This window comes from Capricornis sumatraensis, chromosome 1 (genome assembly GCF_032405125.1).
Source record: "Capricornis sumatraensis isolate serow.1 chromosome 1, serow.2, whole genome shotgun sequence".
NCBI lineage: Eukaryota > Metazoa > Chordata > Mammalia > Artiodactyla > Bovidae > Capricornis > Capricornis sumatraensis.
The window spans coordinates 145,521,876-145,541,455 of NC_091069.1; positions in this window are offsets into that span (position 1 = coordinate 145,521,876).

Sequence of the window (19,580 nt, forward strand, 5' to 3'; positions counted from 1 at the left end):
TAGCTCTGAACTTCCTTAATAGGAAGCTTTGTACTGAACCACTACTCTTTCTTTCAATAATACTACCAAAATACCCCACTTTTTTATTCACTGGTTCCTTTCTCCTATTGCCTTATTGCTAGAATTCAGGGCCATTCCATGATTCAGAAAACTTCCTAAATTATTGTTTGGTGCTTTGGGTTTCCATTTCAGGAAAATATATTTTTGGCTTCTGTGTCTTCCATGTAGCTCTATTTATAAGAACATGTTTAATTTTAAGGAAAAAAATTAAACAGAAACAAAACAATAGCAACAGAAACCTGGATATGACTTTCTGACACTTTTCTCAGCAGCTGGATCATGTAACACCACTTTTAGTTAAAATAAATATGTTAAAAATAATCAAGATTGCTCCAGTATAGTGGAGAAAAATACAGTTAGGCTCCACTTACTATTAGGCATCATTAATGATGTTGATTTTCTAGAAAAAAAAATTACTGTTCTTTCCTTTAAATTTGTCATTCCAATTTTTTATGTTCACTTATCAGAGAAACCAGACATCAAATTTCCAACATGTGTTGGATCATAGAAAAAAACAAGCTCCACCCAAGAGCCAACAAGTTCCAGAACAAGACATACCATGCTAGTTCTCAAGCAAAGCAGGAATACAGCCCTGAGCAATAAAAGACAGGCTTCCCAAATCCATGCCAAACCCATAGACACCCCAAAACTCACTGGACACTTCATTACACTTCAGAGAAGAGATCCATCTCCACCAACCAGAACACAGATGGGAATGACCTGACATGCTTAAAGTGATGAAAGAGAAAAACCTACAACCCAGATTTCTATGTCCAGCAAGGATCTCATTCAAATATGATGGAGAAATCAAAATCTTTACAGCTTTTGCTGTAAATCTCTCAGGTTTTGCTTGAGAGAATTCAGCACCACCAAACCAGCTCTTCAACAAATGCTAAAAGGATCTTTTCTAGACAGGAAACACATGAAAGTTTTATAATCTAGAACCTAAAAGAACAAAGTAAATGGCAATGGGATCATACTTTTCAACGATTACCTTAAATGTAAATGGGTTGAATGCCCCAACCAAAAGACAAAGACTGGCTGAATGGATACAAAAACAAGACCCCTATATATGCTGTATACAAGAGACCACCCTCAAATCAAGGGACACATACAGACTGAAAGTGAAGGGCTGGAAAAAGATATTTCATGCAAATGGAGGCCAAAAGAAAGCAAAAGTAGCAATACTGATATAAGATGAAATAGATGTTAAAATAAAGGCTGTGAAAAGAGACAAAGAAGGACACTACATAATGATCAAAGGATCAATCCAAGAAGAAGATATAACAATTATAAATATATATGCACCCAACATAGGAGCACCCCAATATGTAATGCAAATGCTAACAAGTGTGAAAGGGGAAATTAATAGTAATACAATAATAGTGGGAGACTTTAATACCCCACCTTTAATACCCCTATGGATAGATCAACCAAACAGAAAGTTAGCAAGGAAACAGAGACTTTAAGTGATACAATGGGCGAGGTAGATCTGTATCTACCTGATATCTATAGGACATTTCACCCCCAAACAATGGATTTCCCTTTTCTCAAGTGCATACAGAACATTCTTCAGGATAGATCTCATCCTGGACCATAAATCTAGCCTTGGTAAATTCAAAAAATATGAAATCATTTGAAGCATATTTTCTGATCAAAATGCAGTAAGATTAGATGTCAATCATAGGAAAAAAAAACTATTAAAAACACAAACACATGGAGGCTAAACAACACACTTCTGGATAACAAACAAATCATGGAAGAAATAAAAAAGGAAATCTAAATATGCATACAAGCAAATGAAAATGAAAACACGACAACCCAAAACCTATGGGATTCAATAAAAGCAGTGCTAGGGGAAGGATCATAGCAATACAAGCTTACCTCAAGAAACAAGAATGAAATCAAATAAATAACCTAACTTTAAACCTGAAGCAACTAGCAAAAGAAGAAATGAATAATCCTAGGGTTAGTAGAAGGAAAGATATAATAAAAATTAGAGCAGAAATAAATGAGAAAGGAACAAAGGAGACTATAGTGAAAACCAACAAGACTAAAAGCTGGTTATTTGAGAAGATAAGTAGAATAGACAAACCATTAGACAGACTCGCAAAGAAAAAAAGGGAGAAGAATCAAATCAACAAAATAAGAGATGAAAAGGGAGAAATCACAACAGGCAACGCGGGAGAAATCACAACAGGCAACGCAGAAATACAAAAGATCGTAGGAGACTACTATCAGCAACTCTATGCAGTCCATGGGGTCGCGACTGAGCGACTTCACTTTCATTTTTCACTTTCATGCATTGGAGAAGGAAATGGCAACCCACTCCAGTGTTCTTGCCTGGAGAATCCCAGGGACGGTGGAGCCTGGTGGGCTACAGTCTATGGGGTCGCACAGAGTTGGACATGACTGAAGCGACTTAGCAGCAGCAGCAGCAGCAGCATGCCAATAAAATGAACAACTTGGAAGAAATGGACAGATTCTTAAAAAAGTATAACCTTCCAAAACTGAACCATGAAGAAATAGAAAATCTTAACAGACTCATCACAAGCATGGAAATCAAAACTGTAATAAAGAATCTTCCAACAAACAAAAGCCCAGGACCATATGGCTTCACAGGTGAATTCTACCAAAAATTTAGAGAGAAGTTAACACCTATCCTACTAAAACTCTTCCAGAAAATTGCCAAGGAAGGTAAATTCCCAAACTCATTCTATGAGGTCATCATCACCCTAAAACCAAAACCAAACAAAGATGCCACCAAAAAACAAACAAACAAACAAACAAACTACTGGCCAGTATCAACAGGTGAACATAGATGCAAAAATCCTAAACAAAATTCTAGCAAATAGAATCCAATAACATATTACAAAGATCATATATCATGACCAAGTGGGATTTATTCCAGGGATGCAAGGATTCTTCAGTATTTGCAAATCAATCAATGTGATATACCACATTAACAAATTGAAAGATAAAAATCATATGATTATCTCAATAGATGCAGTGAAACTCTTTGAGAAAATTAAACATCTGGTTATGATAAAAGCCCTCCAGAAAGCAGGCATAAAAGGAACATAGATCAACATAATAAAAGCCACATATGATAAACCCACAGCAAACATTATCCTCAATGGTTGAAAAATTGAAAGCATTTCCCCTAAAGTCAGGAACAAGACAAGGGTGTCCATGCTCACCACTACTATTCAACATAGTTTTGGAAGTTTTTGCCACAGTAATCAGAGAGAGAGAAAAAAAAAGAAATAAAAGAAATCCAGTTTGGAAAAGAAGTAAAACTTTCACTGTTTGCAGATGACATGATCCTCCACATTGAAAACCCTAAAGACTCCACCAGAAAATTACTAGAGCTAATCAATGAATGTAGTAAAGTTGTGGGATATAAAATTAATATACAGAAATACCTTGCATTCCTATACACTAACAATGAGAAAACAGAAAGAGAAACTAAGGACACAATCCCATTCACACTGTGACAAAAATAATAAAATATGTAGGAATAAATCTACCTAAAGAAGCAAAAGGCCTATATATATAAAACTATAGCACACTGATGAAAGAAATTAGAGATGACACAAATAGATGGGGAAATATGCCATGTTTATGAAACAGAAGAATCAATATAGTGAAAACAAGTATACTACCCAAAGCAATCTATAGATTATGCAATCCTTATCAAGCTACCAATGGTATTTTTCACAGAACTAGAACAAATAATTTCACAATTTGTATGGAAACACAAAGAAACCTTGAATGGACAAAGCAATCTTGAGAAAGAAGAATGGAACTGGAGGAATCAACCTGTCTGACTTCAGGCTCTACTACAAAGCCACAGTCATTAAGACAGTATGGTACTGCCACAAAGGCAGAAATATAGATCAATGGAACAAAATAGAAAGCCTAGAGATAAATCCACACACCTATAGACCCCTTCCTCGAGAAAGAAATGGCAATCCATTTGAGGACTACTGCCTGGAAAATCCCATGGACAGAGGAGCCTGGTAGGCTACAGCCCATGGGGTCGGACAAGACTGAGCGACTTCACTTTTTTTTTTTATGGACACCTTATCTTTAACAAAGGAGACAAGAATATACAATAGATAAAAAGCAATCTCTTTAACAAGTGGTGCTGGGAAAACTGATCAACCACCTGTAAAAGAATGAAACTAGAATATTTTCTAACACCATACACAAAAATAAACTCAAAATGGATTAAAGATCTAAATGTAAGACCAGAAACTATAAGACTCCTTCAGGAAAACATAGGCAAAACACTCTCGGACATAAATCACAGCAAGATCCTCTATGACCCATCTCCCAGAGTTATGGAAATAAAAGCAAAAATAAACAAATGGAACCTAATTAAACTTAAAAGCTTTTGCACAACAAAGGAAACTATAAGCAAGGTGAAAAGACAGCCTTCAGAATGGGAGAAAATAATAGCAAATGAAGCAACTGACAAAGAATTAATCTCAAAAATGTACAAGCAGCTCATGCAGCTCAATACCAGAAAAATGACCCAATTAAAAAATGGGCCAAAGAACTAAACAGACATTTCTCTAAAGAAGACATACAGATGGCTAACAAACACATGAAAAGTTGCTCAACATCACTCATTATCAGAGAAATTCAAATCAAAACCACAATAAGGTACCATCTCACGCCAGTCAGAATAGCTGCTATCAAAAAGTCTACAAACAGTAAATGCTGGGGAGGGTGTGGAGAAAAGGGACACCTCTTACACTGTTGGTGGGAATGCAAACTAGTACAGCCATTAGGGAAACAGTGTGGAGATTCCTTAAAAAAACTGGAAATAAAACTGCCATACGATCCAGCAATCCCACTGCTGGGCATACACACTGAGGAAATCATAATTGTAAGAGACTCGTGTACCCCAGTGTTCATCGCGGCACTGTTTATAATAGCCAGGACATGGAAGCAACCTAGACGTCCATCAGCAGACGAATGGATAAGAAAGTTGTGGTACATATACTCAACAGAATATTAAAAAGAATGCATTTGAATCAATTCCAATGAGGTGGATGAAACTGGAGCCTATTATATGGAGTGAATTAAGTCAGAAAGAAAAAACATCAATATAGTATATTAATGCATGTATATGGAATTTAGAAAGATGGTAACAATGACCCTATATGTGTGACAGCAAAAGAGACACAGATATAAAGAACATAATTTTGGACTCTGTGGGAGAAGGAAATGGTGGGATGATTTGAGAAAATAACATTGAAACATGTATATTACCATATGTGAAATAGGTGACCAGTCCAAGCCTGATGCATGAAACAGGGCACTCAAAGCCGGTGCACTGGGACAACCCAGAGGGATAGGATGGGGAGGGAGCTGGGAGGGGGTTTCAGGATGAGGGACTCATGTACACCAATGGCTGATTCATGTCATTGTATGGCAAAAACCACCAAAATATTGTAAAGTAATTAGCCTCCAATTAAAATAAAAGAATTAATTAAAAAAACCAGTGCTTCATGTTCCCTGATGTAATAGCCATTCATGATGGCTCTGCTGAGGAGAGATGCCCAGTATGATAAAAGTGATTGGGCATATGACATAGTAAGCAATCTTTATTGACCTATTTGAGATTGACAAGAGTGAATATAACTGGATTCCTATCTTACTGTAAAGTTTGCATTCATCACAGAAATAAAAGAAGCAAAGAGACTAAAATTCAGGGACAGATGTTTTGTTGTGCAGGAATTCATTTTCCAAACTTTGCCTCATAATTTGTAGTAAACAGTATTGAGGGATCCAATTGCAACCATCTAGCAATGAATTTACACTTACAATAATATTATCTAAGCTATCTTTGCTTTTAGGAAAAATAGCTAAGCAGTTCTTAGGTTAATCTATTTTAGTACAAGCACAGTTTGGGGGAAAAACAATGGAAACAAACAGAGGTTAATGGAGTCCACACAATTTTTGGTGTCTGCCTTATAACTGTAACTTGTTTGGGAAGCAGAAAATGCATTCAATAGTAGATATTTAGTATACTTTATTACTTCTACCTCTGAGACCTTTCATATGTTTCTTTTTTAGCTACTCTCAATAGTGGTGATGATTCTTGATGACACTCAGAAACTATGATGGAATAGTTACTATTCATTTGGACAATGATTTAGATAATTTTAATGTTGTTGTTGTTTTTTTTTTTCCCCAGGGGGAGGTGGGGAGAGGGCCCATAATTTTCCAAAGAGGATAAAATAAAGTTTCATTGTTTTAAAATTAGATTTTAATTTCTAGTTCTATCACAGGAAAGAGATATTTTCTTGTAGAGAGAGATGTTTTCTACTTCTCCTAGACCATAAAGTATCATGAGGGAAAAAACTAGGTCATTTCATCTTTATATTCCTAGAGCCTGGTGTAGAAGCTGCCAGTCTATTCCTATTGATTGGAAAAAAGGAAAAAAGGAAAGATGCTAGTAATTTTACTATTGGCTTTTGAAGTCAGTTAGCCATCTTTTCTTAAGTGGCCGACAGATCATAAATTTGAGAACTATGGTCTACTTTCTGTGATATGTGTAATAGCATGTCTGAGGGACAAGTCTTTGTGCAAAATCATTCTTTCTTTTCCCCAACATTTACGAAAAGAACCATGTGGTAAACATAAGTGTTGATTTACCATGTTTGCTTTGGCCAGTGAAATGTGAACAATAGTACCATGTATCACCTCTCATGAAATTGTCTGCTTCTCCCTTATTCTTCTGTTATGGTTTCCAGTGACATTCTATAAAATCTAGGTCTCTAAATGAGAGTAACGTTGAGCTGTTACTTCGTGGAACACAGAAGCAGCCTATCATAGATGTTTACAAGGAATAATTCTTTTTATTCTAGGTCCCTGAACTGTATTTTTTGCTACCAATAGAGTTAAAATTCTAATAATCATTGCCCCCAATTATCTTATTATTTTTTGCCACAATGAGTCACAAGGAAGCGATTTAATGAACCTAAGAAAATAAAGAGTTATTCTTCATGGTCAAAGGCTATTGGAAGAGTGCTGGAATATTTCCTCTGGAAAGTAATGTTTCTTTTCTAAATAGATGTTTAGAGCACATCATCTTGGAGAATTCTTTTCTAAAACAGTTTTAGAATAGTGGTTGAAACAGAAGATACTGTAGTCATTCTACCTGGGGATGAATCACAGATTCCTCCTGTACTAACTGTTTCAGTTTGGGCAAGCTGTATAAAATGTCTATATCTATAAGTATAATAATTGAACACATCTCATAGAGTTGTCAGAAGTGGAGACCAAAAACTGACAGCCAGGATATGGGGATATATATTCACATTGTGCAATGAGAGAGACTCTTAATTCTAAAGCTTACTCTGACTGTTAAAGTACTATTTGAAGTGGTTTTTAAGAATGAATAATCCTGCTAGAGAAATAATAGAAGACTGTTAGATTCTGATGATTTGATTTAATGGCAACTTTAGGCAAAGCCAATCCATATTGTTTAAGGGTAGGGAAAACTACACATTCATATTGCAAGTATCCAGGGAAGATTTTAACCCAAAGGGAAAAATGTGGAACGTGAATGACAAGCCTCAGACTGGCATATTGGAGGGAAATGTTTGCTTGTAGTTGGAGGTTGGATCCCAAGGGGAGGGAAACATGCTTCTGAGAACTTATTCTAGGAAGTGTACATATAATGGCACCAGGTCATGGGGGAGTGCCAAATAGAAGAAATGACTAATGAAATAACTTAAGGCTGTGAGGATGCCACAATTAGGGTCCAGGTTTAAATCCTCAGCTTTGTAATTCCTTTGTACTATTATGAAGCCTCTGGAAAATCCTTGTGTATGTTGTAGTCTGGTCTATTGTTATTCTGGGGAATCAAAAAAGGGCTGGTGCTGCTGTGAGGGACTGTGTGGTACAGGCAAAGCAGCATTGGTTTTTGGGTCCCCAGCCTCAAGATAATAGGAGATGGACTCTGGAAATGGGAGGTGTTTTATCACAAGGTTGACTACTGGCTAAGATAGTGAAAAAACAGAGTGAATCTGGGAAACACATAAGTATTCTTTACAAATCTTCACAAACACTTAGGTACTAGAATCTGGTAGAATATTAAAAATCTAGTTGAAGATTAAGCAATCATGATTCACATATTTAAGGGAAATGGGAGCTCACAACTTAGTGAAGTCTGGAATATTAGTTTAACACTATCACCACCACCACCACCATCACTACCATCATCATCATCTGTATAAACTGGACTCACAAATCTGTAATGAAAAACATAATTTTATTTTATATTAAATTCTTTCAGTAAAAGCATTAGAATAATTGACACAAACTGCCTCCCTCCAAGACTGTTCTAGCTTTTCTTGTGATTTTTTTCAGGTTTCTGATGTGCATAACATCCTCAGATCTTCTGCTCGAGCCTTCTTGACTGGTCCCAGCTGTTGCCTCTTGTGCCTCTACTCCTGCTGCCCTGTTGGCACAGTCATCCCCCAGTGGTGAGTACCACTGATGCTGCCTATCTGACTTCTGGAAGGAAAACAAGCTTCCTTTTATCCCCAAGAGGACAGCTGAGACCAGGCTGTGACTTTTTATAAGACATTATAACATATTACAAGTACAAATTTAAATTTCACTTACTTGTGTTAATTATTCTTGGAACCATCAGACTCCAGAATCAAAATCTGAATCATTGTGTCACCCCAAGAAGGGCTCCGATAACTGAAGTTCACCCAGTTGTCCAATGCCAGTGGGATTCTTCCCGAACATCACCCTATCTCAACTGTCCATGTCCCATCCCATCATGTTTTTTTCCTGCCATCCCGTTTGATGTCTTGCCTCAGGATTAAACATGTTCCAACATGATGGGCAGTAAGTAGACCCCTCTCTTTAGAGGGAAATTACTGTTCCAGGCAGATGGCTGCAACAAAACAATCCCAATAGTTGATGGCATGTTTACAATCAGGTTGAATATTAAATCTTAAATAGCATTACATGGAGGACACCAAGTGTCCAGTACTGGCTGCTGCATCTAGTCAAATTCCTTCTCAAAGCCTGTGCTTCATTATGAAATAGAGGATCAGTTCTGCCTGACAATTAATCAATGATCTTATCTCAGGAAAAGGCAAAGGCATAAGCCAAATACTAAATATCGTTTCTCTCAATTTTTAATAGCTTAATGTTGTGAAGCATTATTAAACTTTACAGTGACTTTTCACTGAGGAATCTTCACAACCCAAAGGACCCCCCCCCCCCCACAAATTGTCCTTTTTAGTGTAAAGGAAAGTTTGCCTTAAAGATGATTTCCCATTTTCACCCTGAAAACATAAATTACTACCAATCCCTAAAATGGTAAATTTCTTTTATGAAATGTTAAAAGCCAGACTTTGCCAGGTGGGTTTGATTCGAATACGTCCATAATTAACTGATTTCAGAACATTGACCAATTTATATTCCTATGGGATTAAAAAATGTGCAAAGACCACTATTCTATCATGTTCCAAAGTTGGAATAAAAATACTAAAGTTAGTATTAACTACTAATAAAAATTCTAAAGTTAGAATAAAATTTTTGAATTATTTATATATATATTCTTTACTAGATCTAGACAGACTTTAAGTTAATACAGATTTCTATAAGGGAGGCTTATCAGTCTCTACAAGGATTCTTTTACAAGGAAGTCAGAGGTACTTAAAATAATTCATTGACAGTATCTTCCCCAAATCCTGGAATGGAAACTATTTCTATCTCATCAACATTAGGTAATGACTCTAAATCCGTGTAATTGAAGGGTCAGTGTTGACTCTGGGATGGTTTGGATTCCTTGTTGCATTGCCCAGTTCTGAAAATCATTTTTGCTGTGCCTTTGAAATCTTGGCTCAATATTCTGGCTAGGATATCTTCTTTCAGGGCCCTTAATACAGATGATAGATTTCATGAGTCTTTTCATTGGTAAATAATGTTCAAAGAGTACTTTATGAAAGTTCTGTGAATATATTTGAAAGGTCTGCTTTGTTGCAATGTGCTGTGATAAATGGCTATTTAAGAGTTAAAAGTGTCTACTTTGAAGTCAAATTACCTATATTTTTTATCCTGACTCTGCCACTTACAACTTATGTAACTTTGTAAAGTTACTTAATATTTTAATGTTTCAGTTTCTTTATCTGTAATGTGATGATAATACTAGCATATACATGATACATATATTATGAGAATTATAGGATTCTGTGTGTGTATGTGTGTGTGTGCATATAAAAACTTTTTCAGAGATGTTACCATTTAAATTTTGGTCACAAAGTGGTTTTCCAATATAGATGAAAAAATATTGGTTGCCTGCCCAATTTCTGCATGCCATTCTAATACTCTGTCTTTAATTTAAGTATTCTGTCCTGCATCTTTGCACTGTAGGCCATATCTGGAGTTCTATTCAGAGATGAGGGAAGGAACATGTTGAACTGGGAAATGTCAGTTACAACCTGGAGCCTAAATTGAAATCGGAGCCCATTTGCATAACACTGTAATAACATCAAGCATAGCTCTCTCCTCTCCCCACAGGGGTGTAGCAGTTCCAAGAAATTATTCCTTAATCACTTCATGTCTAATATCCTGTGGGCTACAACTGCACTCCACAGCTAGGAGCATTGCCCTTTACTAGTAAATTCTGGTGAGTCACTGATTCTGAACCTCTAATTATTTCTGAAACAAAATAAACTATAAAAATCAACATTGTGGCATAAAATATGGAAAAGTTAAAGGTCTTTATATGAGAATCTTTTATTTCAGACCACTCATGAAATCTGACATGTCTAACTTTCTGTAATTATGCTGCCAGTATTAAACCGCTGTTTCCAGTTATTACATTTGACAGCCTTTCATCTCTTTGGCATTGACTAGATTAGAAAAAAGATAAGAATAAAATATAAATTCCAACTGGTCTTATTTCATGGGTATGGTCTTGGGAACTAAATTTTGAAGTAGAATCTTGGAAGAAAGGAGTATTGTACAAATACTAACCAATATTAGAAGGCGTTGTTTTTGTGAGCATTATATCTGATGATAGCAATGTGTTGTCTTTCCTATAGAAATGGTGAGGAGCAGTATGTGTAGTATCAAAAGCCATTTACTTTACCTTGGAGCCAAGCACCTTGGGCTCAAATCTGTCATTGTTGCATATTGGTTCTGAGGTTTTAGTTTTTTCATTTAGCCTCTCTCTCCCACAAGTGTTAGCTAAAACAAAAATAAAAAATAAAAAAAGGTACAATATAACACAACTCATGGTAATGTTGTGAATCTCAATAAGTTAATATATGTGACAACTGGAAGGGTGTCTGGCACATGGTGTGTACTGGATGATGCTAGTTCCTGCTAATAATTTCCATCAAAGATCATTACGTCTGAGTTGGCTTGTTCATATGGTACCTAAAGACAGTAGCAGCCACCTTAATTTCTTTCTTCATATCTAATCAGTCGTTAAGTTTATTGATTTAAAAAAAATAATCCTTCTGAAGTTTTTATTCTGATGGACACCAACCTTTTTCAGTCTTTTATTATGTCTTCATTGAACTAATGTATTAGTTTTCCACCTGATTTCCATGTCTGCAGCCTTTACCCACTTTACTGGGTTGACTCTGCTCGTTTCCAAGGCACACCATTCAATATCATCGTAATCCAAGTCTGTGCCCCAACCAGTAATGCTGAAGAAGCTGAAGTTGAACGGTTCTATGAAGACCTACAAGACCTTGTAGAACTAACACCCCAAAAAGATGTCCTTTTCATTATAGGGGACTGGAATGCAAAAGTAGGAAGTCAAGAAACACCTGGAGTAACAGACAAATTTGGCCTTGGAATATGGAATGAAGCAGGGCAAAGACTAATAGAGTTTTGCCAAGAAAATGCACTAGTCATAGCAAACACCTTCTTCCAATAACACAAGAGAAGACTCTACACATGGACATCACCAGATGGTCAACACCAAAATCAGATTGATTATATTCTTTGCAGCCAAAGATGGAGAAGCTCTATACAGTCAGCAAAAACAAGACCGGGAGCTGACTGTGGCTCAGATCATGAACTCCTTATTGCCAAATTCAGACTTAAGTTGAAGAAAGTAGGGAAAACAACTAGACCATTCAGGTATGACCTAAATCAAATCCCTTATGATTATACAGTGAAGTGAGAAATATATTTAAGGGCCTAGATCTGATAGATAGAGTGCCTGATGAACTATGGGATGAGGTTCGTGACATTGTATGGGAGACAGGGATCAAGACCATACCCATGGAAAACAAATGCAAAAAAGCAAAATGGCTGTCTGGGGAGGCCTTACAAATAGCTGGGAAAAGAAGAGAGGTGAAAAGCAAAGGAGAAAAGGAAATATATAAGCATCTGAATGCAAAGTTCCAAAGACTAGCAAGAATAGATAAGAAAGCCTTCTTCAGTGATTAATGCAAAGAAATAGAGGAAAACAGCAAAATGGGAAAGACTAGAGATCTCTTCAAGAACATTAGAGATACCAAGGGAACATTTCATGCAAAGATGGGCTCGATAAAGGACAGAAATAGTATGGACCTAACAGAAGCAGAAGATATTAAGAAGAGATGGCAAGAATACACAGAAGAACTGTACAAAAGAGATCTTCACAACCTGGATAATCACGATGTTGTGATCACTCATCTAGAGCCAGACATCCTGGAATGTGAAGTCAAGTGGGCCTTAGAAAGCATCACTATGAACAAAGCTAGTGGAAGTCATGGAATTCCAGGTGAGCTATTTCAAATCCTGAAAGATGATGCTGTGAAAGTGCTGCACTCAATATGTTAGCACATTTGGAAAACTCATCAGTGTCTACAGGACTGGAAAATGTCAGTTTTCATTCCAATCTCAAAGAAAGACAATGCCAAAGAACGCTCAAACTACTGAACAATTGCACTCATCTCACACGCTAGTAAAGTAATGCTCAAAATTCTCCAAGCCAGACTTCAGCGATATGTGAACGGTGAACTTCCTGATGTTCAAGCTGGTTTTAGAAAAGGCAGAGGAACCACCGATCAAATTGCCAACATCCTCTGGATCATGGAATAAAGCAAGAGAGTTCCAGAAAAACACCTATGTCTGCTTTATTGACTATGCCAAAGCCTTTGACTGTGTGGATCACAATAAACTGTAGAAAATTCTGAAAGAGATGGGAATACCAGACCACCTGACCTGCCTCTTGAGAAATCTGTATGCAGGTCAGGAAGCAACAGTTAGAACTGGACATGGAACAACAGACTGGTTGCAAATAGGAAAAGGAGTACATCAAGGCTGTCTATTGTCACCCTGCTTATTTAACTTATATGCAGAGTACATCATGAGAAATGCTGGACTGGAAGAAACACAAGCTGGAATCAAGATTGACGGGAGAAATATCAAGAACCTCAGATATGCAGATGACACCACCCTTATGGCAAAAAGTGAAGAGGAACTAAGAAGCCTCTTGATGAAAGTGAAAGAGGAAAGTGAAAAAGTTGGCTTAAAGCTCAACATTCAGAAAATGAAGATCATGGCATCCAGTCCCATTACTTCATGGCAAATAGATGGGGAAACAGTGGAAACAGTGTCAGACTTTATTTTGGGGGGCTCCAAAATCACTGCAGATGGTGACTGCAGCCATGAAATTAAAAGACGCTTATTCCTTGGAAGAAAAGTTATGACCAATCTAGATAGCATATTCAAAAGCAGAGACATTACTTTGCCGACTAAGGTCCGTCTAGTCAAGGCTATGGTGTTTCCTGTGGTCATGTATGGATGTGAGAGTATGGATGTGGTCATGTATGGACTGTGAAGAAGGCAGAGCGCCAAAGAATTGATGCTTTTGAACTGTGGTGTTGGAGAAGACTCTTGAGAGTCCCTTGGACTGCAAGGAGATCCAACCAGTCCATTCTGAAGAGATCAGCCCTGGGATTTCTTTGGAAGGAATGATGCTAAAGCTGAAACTCCAGTACTTTGGCCACCTCATGTGAAGAGTTGACTCATTGGAAAAGACTCTGATGCTGGGAGGGATTGAGGGCAGGAGGAGAAGGGGACTACCTGTCTCATTAAGACAATATATTATTACAATCCCTCCAGGGGATTGGCACAAGTCCAGAGCACCCACAGAGTACACAAGCAGCTGTGCAGTAACCTGGTCCTACCGTCCAGCAGGTGGGCACCAGACCAAGCCCGGCCAGGCCATGTAGACAGTTACACCAGGATCCAGCTCCACCTTCCAATGATCTTGCACTAGCCCTGTGCCCTGTGGACAACATGCAGCTGAACAGGGATTTGATCTTGGCCATGGTGGGCCAACAGCAGTCCCAAACTCCTTTATTCAAACTCAATCTATTCAATAAGGAGTGCAATGTAATGATCATAAAGATAATCACCGAACTCAGGGGAAGGATGGATGAAGACACTGAAAATTTCAACAAAGAGTTAGAAATTATATTAAAAAAACAAGCAGAACTGGAGAACACAATAACTGAAATTAAAAAAAAAAACAAAACTCTATAAGGAATGTAGATTGCATGATGCAAAGTAATAGACTGGTGATCTGGAAGACACAGTAGTCGAAATCATCCAAGTTGAAAAGTGAAAAATAATTAAAAAACTGAGGCTAGTCAGTTTTTGAAAAATGCCCCCGGTAATTTGATAGGGATTGCATTGAATTTGTAGATTTCCTTGAGTAGTATAGTCATTTTGACAATATTGATTCTTTCATTCAAAGAACACAGTGTATCTTTACATCTTTTTATGTAGCCTTTAATCTCTTTCATTAGTGTCTTGCAGTCTTTGGAGTACAGATCTCTTGCCTCCTCAGGTAGAATTATTCTTACATATTTTATTCTTTTTGATGTGATAGTAAATGTTTCCTTAAATTCTCTTTCTGATCTTTGTTGTTAGAAATGCAACAGATTTCTGTATATTGATTTTATATCCTTCAACTTTATAGAATTCACTGATAAGTTCTCATAGTTTTCTGGCAAACAGTGGCAGTTTTACTTTTTCCTTTACAATTGGGATTCCTTTTATTTCCTTTTCTTCTCTGATTGCTCTGGCTAAGACTTCTAAAGCTATGTGGAGTAAAAATAGCAGGAGTGGACATCCTCATCTTCTTCTTGATTTTAGAAGGATGCTTTCAGTTTTTCACATTGAATATGATATTTGCTATAGGTTTGTCATAATCACAAACAATGATAAAATAAATTGTAAATGACAAAAACAAGCAGAAAGTTATACCATGCTCATGGATTGAAATAGTTAATATTGTTAAAATAGCTATAATCCTCAAAATAATCTACAGATTCAATATAATCCTTATATAAACACCTGAGGCATTTCTCATGGAACTAGAACAAATAATTCTAACAGTTATATGGGGTTTCCCTGGTGGCTTGGTGATAAAGAATCTGCAAGCCAGTGCAGGTGATGGTTTTGATCCCTGGTCTGGGAGGATCCTTCCTGTCGTGGAGCAACTAAGCCCATGTGACACAACTATTGAGCCTGTCATTCTAGAGCCTGGGAATGAACTGGTGGGCCCATGTGCCACACCTATTGAAGCCCACACACCCTAGAGCCTGTGCTATACAAAAGAGGATCCACAGTAATGAGAAGCCTATACACAGCAACTAGAGAGTAGCCCCTGCTTGCTGCAACTAGAAAAAAGCCTGCATGGCAACAAAGATCCAGAACAGCAAAAAGTAATAAATAAATAAATTAATTAACAAAAGTCGATGAGTTACAGCTTTAAAATAATGCAGGCTGTATGGAAATGGGAAAGATCACAAATAGCCAAAGCAATCTTGAGAAAAAAGAACAAATTGCTCCCTAATTTCAAATAGTACTACAAAGCTTCAGTAATTAAAACAGTATGACATTGGCACAAAAGCAGATATACAGCTTGATAGAACAGAATTGACAACCCAGAAATAAACCCACATTTATATTGTCAATTATTCTATGGCAAAGTAGACAAGAATATACAGTGAGGAAAAGATAGCTTTTTCAGTAAAACATTGAGAAAACTGTATAGCTATATGTAAAAGAATCAAATGGACTATATTCTCACTCCATATACAAATATGAAGTCAAAATGGATAAATGACAAATGTAGGACCTGATATCATAAAACTCTTAGAAGAAAAGATAGGCAGTACATCTTTAATGGGCTTTCCTGGTAGCTCAGCAGTAAAGAATCCACCTGTAATGCAGGAGATGCAAGTTCAGTCTCCGGGTTGGGAAGATACCCTGGAGGAGAGCATGGCAACCCATTCTGGTATTCTTGCCTGGAGAATCCCATAGACAGATGAGCCTGGCAGGCTACAGTCCATAGAGTTGCAAAGAGTCAGGTACCACTGAAGCTATTTAGCATGCACGCACATCTTTAATATTGATCTTAGCAACATTTTTTGGGTGTGTCTCCACAGGTAAGGGAATAAAGCCATTAATAGCAAGTGGGACAGAATCAAAATGAAAAGATTTTGTGCAGCAAAGGAAAGTACCAACAGAATGAAAAGGCAGACTACGAATGGAAGAAGATATTTGCACACAATATATCCAATAGGTATTAATATCCAAAATACTCACAGAACTCATAGAGCTCAACATCAAATAAAAAAAAAAATGGGCAGAGGACCTGTGTAGATGTTTTTTCAAAGAAAATGATTACAGGTGACCAACAGGCACATGAAAAAGTCCTCAAGATCATTAATCATCAGGGAAATGCAAATTAAACTACAATGAGATACCACCTCACACCTGTCAGAATAAAAAAGAGATCAAATAACAAATGTTGGCAAGGATGTGAAAAAAGGGAATTCTTATGCACTGTAGGTGGGACTGTAAATTGGTGTAGCCACTATGGAAAACAGTATGGATATTTCTCAAAAAAATAAAAATAGAACTGCCATATGATCCAGCAATTTCATTTCTGGGTATTTACCATGAAAAAACAAAAACACTAATTGGAAAATATATATGCACAGCGATGTTTATTTTAGCCTTAGTTACAATGGTCAGGATATGGAAGCAAGCTAAGTGTCCTTTGATAGATATATATAGATACATATATTATTCAGCCATAAAAAATGAAATCTTGTCACTTGCAAGAATATGAATGGATCTAGAGTGTATTATGCTAAGTGAAATGTCAGACAGAATGATAAATACCATATGATCTCACTTATATGCAGAATCTAACAAAACAAACAAACCAAAATGAAAATAGATTTATATTGATAGATAGATTATTGTTATTGCTAGAGGGGAGAAGGGTGAAGAGGCAGCATAAGTGAAAAAGATTAAGAGGTACAAATTTCCAGTTATAAAACAAATAAGCCAGGGTTTGTGATACACAGCATAAAGTGTGTGGTCAGTAATATTGTAATAAATTTTTATGAGGATAGATGGTTTCTAGACTTATTGTGGTGATAATTTCCTAAATTATGCAAATTTCAAATCACTATGTAATAATCTGACGTGAATAATACTGCAAACGAACTATATTTCAATAACATTTAAAGAATGTTGAGTGGGTTTTATATGTAAATATGCAAAATTATTTTTCTTATAAAAGATATCTTTTATGCTTCCTTAAAGCAGTTTGCTTTTACAAATATGCAAGTGTTTAAAAGAACAATTCTAGAGGGACAGATGCACCAACAAGCGATGATATTCAGTATGCCCCTTTGGGTGGGCTAGCCTGAGCAGATGGACCTTCAGTCTGCATTAAAAGTCAACTGATTTGTGCTTTTGCCAATCCAGTTTGGAAAAGTTTGAAATTCTGTCTTTCTAATAAGTGGTTCACCATGTATTTTCTGAAAATTCAAATTAAGCTGTGGTTGTTTCTAATTCTTCACAGAAAGTCCTGATGGCCAAACCTAATTTCTAAATAAAGTTTGAACTTCTTAGCTGAAATTTGCTATTTACAGCTTACCTACTGACCCTAGTTCATCACATCAGCCTCAATATTTATTGTGTCCCTTCACAAATCCCTCCAATCCTGTAAAATAGACCTCTCAACCAAATCATGAATTCATGAATTTTCTGAATCTGCAATGGTACTGCTTTAGCTATGTGAACAAGAGTATTTTCCCTCATGTTCTAGCCTGAGTTGTCTCTCATATACAAGGATTTCTTTGCTTACTCTAATAAAATTCTTTCTTTTGCAAAACTCCTTTCATCCTTGCTGTATATTTCTTTAATTTTCAACCCTAAAAAATAATTCTAATTCTCTTTTAGGTAACTCTTGTCTACATGTGACCTATTGAAATTAGGATTGTAATTTCTATACCGCAATTCTTATATTAGGGAGGAAAGTAACTGGCTTAGCAAATATTATAATCAAGACTTTTTCTGGCTAAATGAAGAAAAGACAAGCATGGGTCTTTGGCCTGTTACTATCAGTTCTTACTCTCCTGGGGATTTCTTTCACTACCAAACTTTCAGTTATGTCTTCCTAAGTAATTAGAGATTACTGCCTAAGTAAACCTATGTCTTCCTAAGTACTGGGAAGTTGTTCTTTGATTTCCTATGTCTTATGATGTTTGTTTACAAACTGAATTGGAAATCAAGGTTAACACATTCTCATTAGACTGGAGCAGTTTTTTGGTCTTGCCTAACTTACGACTTCTTATATCTAAGATGTCTCATATAATTTTGAATTAAGCATAGATTATATCAGATTCTTATGTCAATATGGAAGTCAAATTCTTAGAAATAGTTTATTCATACTTAAGGTTTTTCTGGTTCTTGTGTTTTACATCTAAATGTTGTGTTACACAATTAAAGTTAATTCTAGGCTCAGGTAGAAACATTTGGAGAGAGCTATGAGTTACCCTTAGCAAATGAATCATAATGGACTCTAGTACCAATTTCAATAGCTCAGAATTGGTTTTCTAGTATATTTCTTTCTATGTTCCTGAAGTTTTACTTGTTTTTCTCAAAGACGAAGAACATGCTAAGATGCATTGAAAATGTTAGTCACTCAGCCATATACGACATTTTGCAACTCCATGGACTGTAGCCCTCCAGGCTCCTCTGTCCATGAAATTCTTCAGGCAAGAATACTGGAGTGGGTTGCCATGTCCTTCTTCAGGGGATCTTCCCAACACAGAGATTGAACCTGCCTCTCCTGCATTGCAGGCAAATTCTTTACTGTTTGAGCTAAGGATGGAAAAAGAGGTAGTATTTGGAGAATAAAGGTGTGAAAGGAAGGAAGAACATGAAGAAGGAGTCTGAAAATAAGAATTGATTCTCTTGATTACCTGTGCATTCTCCAGACCATAGATATGAACCATTCACTTGTAGACTGAAGTGAAGTTTCCTTCAGTTACAAATGTGTATTATTTAGTTCTCATAACATTGTTCTGCATAGGTTTTGGAAATCTTGATATAGGTTCTAACATTGCAAAATTGAGAAATTTTACACAAAAAACTAAGTTGTGGCCTCTTTTGGAAAATTTTTAATTCCTATGTAAAAACAATATGCTAGAATT